Source organism: Callospermophilus lateralis, unplaced genomic scaffold (genome assembly GCF_048772815.1).
Source record: "Callospermophilus lateralis isolate mCalLat2 unplaced genomic scaffold, mCalLat2.hap1 Scaffold_105, whole genome shotgun sequence".
NCBI lineage: Eukaryota > Metazoa > Chordata > Mammalia > Rodentia > Sciuridae > Callospermophilus > Callospermophilus lateralis.
Genome location: NW_027510702.1, coordinates 3608122 through 3614377, shown reverse-complemented (window position 1 = coordinate 3614377; position 6256 = coordinate 3608122). Strand labels below are relative to the sequence as shown.

The window sequence follows — 6256 nt, the reverse complement described above, 5'->3', positions numbered from 1 at the left end:
AAGATAATTTTCAAGGTTTTTGTTTTGCTCCATGCACTATATTAAATCAATTTTAAGGTGATAGAAATCCATTATATCTAGTAATACTTTCACAGAAGATCAATTGAACTAGAATAAGTTGTTTAAATATGTATAAATACATTGATTAAGAGATGCAAAAACTCTTTAGCATAATAAAATCCAAATAATATAAAAATTCACTAACATACACAAGAGGAATGGCAAAGTTGTTAAGGAGGAATGTCAGAGTTTCAGATGTCATATATTTAAAAGGTAATTAATGTATAAAAGCAGTTATGAATATTTCAGTAATATTAAACAACAAAATAGAAACAAAACATAAATCAAGTCTGTCCAACTGCTCAGAAGCTATATTATCATATATTTTTCTTTCTTGAAAATTTTATGGCTAATAGGTTGCTTCATCCATGTTGTCACTTTTCTACACTAAAACCATCTCCATTTTCAAAGTATGAATTAAAGTAGTCATTTTCCTCCTCATGCTCTTCTTCATCATACGCCTCCTCTGTAGCATCCTAATCGTCATTGTCATCATAGCCTTCTTTACTTTTCTCTTTGCTTTCTTCTTTTTTCTTCATTTTCCTCATATGATTTTTCACCATCACCTCTCTTTTCCAACTCCTCAATTTTTTTCAACACACCTTCAGTATTAGTGAGTAAAGTACCTTTGTCTGTATCTTTGGCCTTTATGGATTTGGGGTTTTTTCTGCATTTTTTTCCCTGGGCATCATCTCTCTTGGGAGCCTTCTCCAATCTGGTATCCGCTTTTCTTTGTAGACTTTCATATATCTTTTACTAGACCTTTCAATATCTTGTTTTTCTTCAGGTGTTTCAATAAAATAAGTCATTCTTTTCATTGTTTCTCTCAGTTCCTGTTTCAAGGCCAGCAAATAATCTTCCCCTTCTGTTCTCAGTGGCACCGTCTTAGTGGATGTGGTTTCAACATTACATCAGGTAACTTTTCACCTCTGCTAAATCCAAAAGCCTCAGTATTAAAGGTATAGGCAGCACGACCTCTTCCTTCATTCTCAACCATCAGAACTAGTTATACTACAAGAAAGACAAAGCTCATCACTTATTTTGGGCAAAACTGTGTACTGAAGTGCTACCTGCAAGGAAGGGGTGCTGGAAGGGGATGCCAGTGCTCGAGTGCCAAAGGTTTCAACTTGGAGAAGCGCTCTTATTGTAATCTTTTTTTTTTTTTAATTTCATACCAGTGTTCTAACCCAAGAGTAAGTAATATCCCTTGCCCTTTTTTAAAATTTTATTTTATTTAGAGACAGTTCTCCCTAAGTTGTTTAGGGCCTAGCTAAGTTGCTGAGGCTGGCTTTGAACTTGTGATCCTCCTGCCTCAGCCTCCTGAGGCTCCAGGATTACAGGCATGCCCCACATGGTGCCCAGTTTACTGTAAGCTTTAAAAGTTATATTTGAAATAGGAATTTTATCACTACAATTTCTTCTGTATTGCCAATTTTGATAATATTTACAGTTGTTCTTGCAACTATAATCTTGGGCTGGCAGGTATATAAAAATTATGAAGGGTAGAGAACTAGCATGTACAAGGTCTTGGATTCAATATTTAGCATCACAAACAAACAAGAAACTCACAAAGCCTGTTTTATTTGCCTCACATGTATTTAGAATCCCAAAAATTAATCCCAACAAATTCCATCAATTTTCATGAATATGTAAATATTGTTTATAATTATGTTAAGAGTTTGCCATTATTATGTGTCCTTTATTTTTGGTCCCAGTGTCATTAAACTAATACTTGTAAAACTATCATATTCAGTGTTTTACAATTGTTTTTTATAGTACCTGAAGCATGCTAGGTACTCAAACCAATTTGTTGAAATAATAATAGTTCTATCTGTTTAGACATGATATAGAACTGAAATTTTAATTGCAGCATATTTTACATGAGAAGATGATTAGAGAAAAATGGTTTAGAGGATGAATTTGCTTGTGCAAGAAGAAAAATAATGTCTGGTACAACTTCTTAAGTCATTTTCTTAAGTGAAAAGCTTAAATGTAAATGTTAAAAGAGCAACAAGAAAGTGAATAAACTGCCAATATGTAGAGGATGTGCATTTTTATGTCCACCTCTGCAGTGATAAAAGTCTATAAAAAGTAATGTCATTAACATCATGTTAACAGAATCCATTCCAAATAAATTTATTCTATTCCTTTCATTGCTCCCCATTCTTTTCAATCAACACCTAAAATTACAATTACTAAGAATATCAGCTTAGCAATTCATAAGATAGTTGGCTTATGCACCATATATCTTAAAAGAAAAAAATAGTAAACATACAAGCAGAATAAAAACAATATTTCTGTATGAAGGGGGAAAAACAGAATATAATCACAGAGATTACAATTTTTGAGGATATAGTATTGCATGGACATCTGAATGGTAATGGTAATTTTGTTCTTAACAAGGTCTTTGATCAGCAAAAAATTTTAACTGTTACCTGCAAAACTATGAAGCTAAAGTGGATTTGGGGAACTTTGGAAGAAGAAGGATCACAAATAAACAGCTCACAAGGACTGTTTTATTAGCCTCACATGTATTTAGAATCCCTACAATTAATCCCTACAAATTCAGGAGAAAATGTATGTAACATTGGGATTTAGGAATTATTTTTAAGGATATGGCTTACCATCTTAGAACATATATAAGAGAGGAGGAATAATGCAAAGATATGATTTATTCTTTTCAATTTTACAATATCTTAATTCAGTTTACAAAAAGATGCAATAAAATTTTTTATACTTCTTGAACTTAAAGTATGAAAGATAACTATTGACAATCTATTTTTAAGTTTTAATATTTTTTTATTTTTATAAGTTCATTGAAAACTTCAGTTTAGTTAAATATAAAAATAGATGGGCTGCAGATATAGCTCAGTTCGTAGAGTGCTTGCCTCACATGCACAAGGCCCTAGGTTCGATCACCAGCACCACCAAAAAAAGAAAAAAAAAAATAGAAACTCTGGGAGAAAACAATTCATATATACAAGTTGTTGCACATCTTCTTAGGAAGTAATAATCATATTTACCTGGAGGAAGTTTGTAGACTTACTGCAGTTACTAAAAGATTATTGGACCACAAATGAACATTTTTCATTTTATTTCCACATTTTACACATACAATGCAATGCACACATCCATTATTTTCTCAAATAGAGAGACTAATGAGCTGTGCAAAGACTCAAATGCAAACAATCCTCAGATTCCAAAGTGTTAGTATATAACATCAAGATGAGTTTTTGATGATTTAACCAAATTTTCATCCATATTTCTTTTTTTTATCACACATTGAATTTGTGGTCTAGAATATCATGTTCTGAAAAGTTCAGATGTTATAATAATGATTTCAAAAGAAATCCTTGAAAGGATGTTGAAGGAGAAAAATAGAAACTGGAGAATAGACTAAGATAGCACTTCACTAAAATTAGTATGTTATGTACTTGTGTGCTTTAAAAAAAAAACTTCATTCTTTAGATACTAATAAGTGAAAATTATTAATATAGTTTTATGAAAATGAACTTTTCTATAAACGTTTAGATATTTCTATTGAATATGGATAGTGGTCATGAAAAAAAATTGTTTTAAAATGAAAATAGGTATTTGCTGCTGAAAAAGACTTCCAATATTATCTCGTTTCTTGTATTGATTTTTTTCTAGTTGTTGATAGATTTTTTAAAAAAAAATTTAGTTTATTTACATGTGTTTCTGAGAATCAACCCCATTGTCTCACATGTGCCAGACAAGTGTGCTACCACTGAGCCCCAGCCCCATACCCCAACATTTTTTTTATTTAAAATTCTCACACTGCCAAAATAAATTTACCTGCAGTAAGATTAATAAATTATAATAGTTTCAAGAGGGAAATAAAGTTTTCTTTTAATATGTATTCTCACAATTCAAAATGTAAGGCTTTGCATTTGGAAAAAACATTATTCAGTTACCACAGGAAACAGATTCCTTTGCGTGTTGTTCAGTCAATACGAAGAACCAGAGATACAAAACTTAATCACTATCAGCCATAATGTGACATTATAGAACAAAAATATTATTTTCCCAGGGTATTACTTTAAAATTATTGTTATTTTAATTAGATTTTCAACATCTACCCATCAGCTCTGTTATTTAGACATAAGTATAGAAAAAGCCTAACAGAAGTTTGGTATTTAAACTGTTTTATTAATTTTGCAAGTAGCAAAAAGGTCAGTAAAACATCTTAAGAATAAAACACTCAAAAATTTACTTTTTCACTTATGAAATGTTGAATTTATGTAGAAATGCACTTATGTTTTTATACATACACTGAAATATTATTTACCAGCCATATGAATCTCTATCAACTGAAAACTAGTTAGTTCTTTTTGTTATATATATATATATATATATATATATATATATATATATATATATATATAATTTATAATTACATATAATAGTGAGATTTGTTGTGACATATTCATATTGTATGGAGGTGTACATAGATAATTGCTTCAATTTCATAAGGTAATTCTAGTCCTCCAAAACAACAACAACAAAAAGTTTGAGTTAACAATAAATGAAAAGCAAGCATGTGAATATTTCAAAACTAAATACTCTCGTATCTCAATTATCACACTCAGGATCTTAGGTAGGGCAAAAAAAATGCTTAACTAATGAATTTGGTCTAAAAACTTGCAAAAATTTATAAAACTGTGAGGAGAAATATGTTGCTGGAGCAATTTTGAAAGACTATAAAAGCAAATGAATTTGCTAAAATTATCATAAAATACGATTCTTAAGCATATCACTCAGCAAATTTTTATTGAGGTTCTATTTTTTGCCTTAAACATACTAAAAGTACACAAAATATATTAATAATAGAAGTGGACAACCGAGAATCATGTTTGCTATCAGCTATAAAATAAAGTAAAATAAATCAGTTACCAAAAATTAAACAAAATGAATAAGAATTTACTGAATGCTTATAAGGCAAACAAGTTCAAAACCATCATCCACATAAAGAAACAGAACCTTTGATGTCCTTTCATGCTCCAAGTTCCAATCTGATCTTTTTTCTTTCCACTGTGATTCACACTCTCTTGCTTTTTATAGTAATCACTCCTTGCATTTCCTTATAGTATTGGTATCAAGTTTATATCATTTATCATTTATCTGTAAGCCAACCCATTGTTTTAATTTTTGGTTGACAATAGTTGTGCATATTTATGAGATATATTGTGAAGTTTTTATCTATGTATGTATGTTAAAAGATTTCATAAAATTAGTCAACGTGCCTATCTCCTGACTGACATCATTTTTGGGGGGGAGAATGGGAATGTTAGACATCTATTCCTAGCAATTTTGAAATCTGTAATACATTATAATTAACTGAAATCATTGTGTGATGCAATATATTAATAACACATATTCTTCTAAACCAACTATCCTTTGATCAATAACTTTCCTCTCTCTATAAACTCCCACCATTCTCAACCTCTAGTAACCATCTTCCCACATGTGAAATATAAAGAATCAATCTCATAATCATGCCCATCTTTAAATCATGTTTTAATCCACTAATTTTGCCCTTCTTTTTACTTACAATTTGTCTTTTTCTTTGCTAATAGTTTTTTTTCTATTAACAAACATTAGCCTTTTTACATATAAGGCTTTTCACAGCTTAGTTTTCAGTTGAGTAACTATTGTTACCAGATAAAAAATTCCTTTTGTTTGAAAGTGATCAATGAGATCCAGAGTCTTAGTAAAATATATTTTCAATCCACTTGGCAAGATTATACTATTTGCATAGTTTCTATTTCTTGTAATAACTTGTAATAATGCTGAAACAAATTACCATGAAATTAAAGGTATAAAACCACAAAAGTTTATTGTCTTGCATTTTAGTTCTAAATATCTGAAGCCCAACATGGGTCTCATGGGTTAAAATCAATTTTTTTGCAGTGTTATTTCATTCTTTAGGGGGAAGTTTTCATCTTTTTTCTAATGTCTGGAGACTGCACTCATTCCTCAGCTAACCTTCCAATTTCTCCATCTTCAAAGCCAGACCTGTTGTTAATCTCTGACTGTTCTCCCTCAGTTAAATCATTATACTCAGGAGACATTTTCTCTACTTTTAATGATTTATATGGTTACATACTACAAAGGAGTAATCCAGGCTACTCATGTCAAGGTTTCTAACATTAAGCACATTTAAAAGTCTTCTTGT

At 30.4% G+C, this 6256-nt stretch overlaps 1 pseudogene; it reads right to left on the bottom strand.

The window, feature by feature from the left end:
• Positions 1–409: 409 nt before the first annotated feature.
• LOC143390032 (DNA-directed RNA polymerase III subunit RPC7 pseudogene) lies at positions 410–1057 on the bottom strand (annotated as a pseudogene).
• Between the last annotated feature and the right edge of the window lie 5199 nt (positions 1058–6256).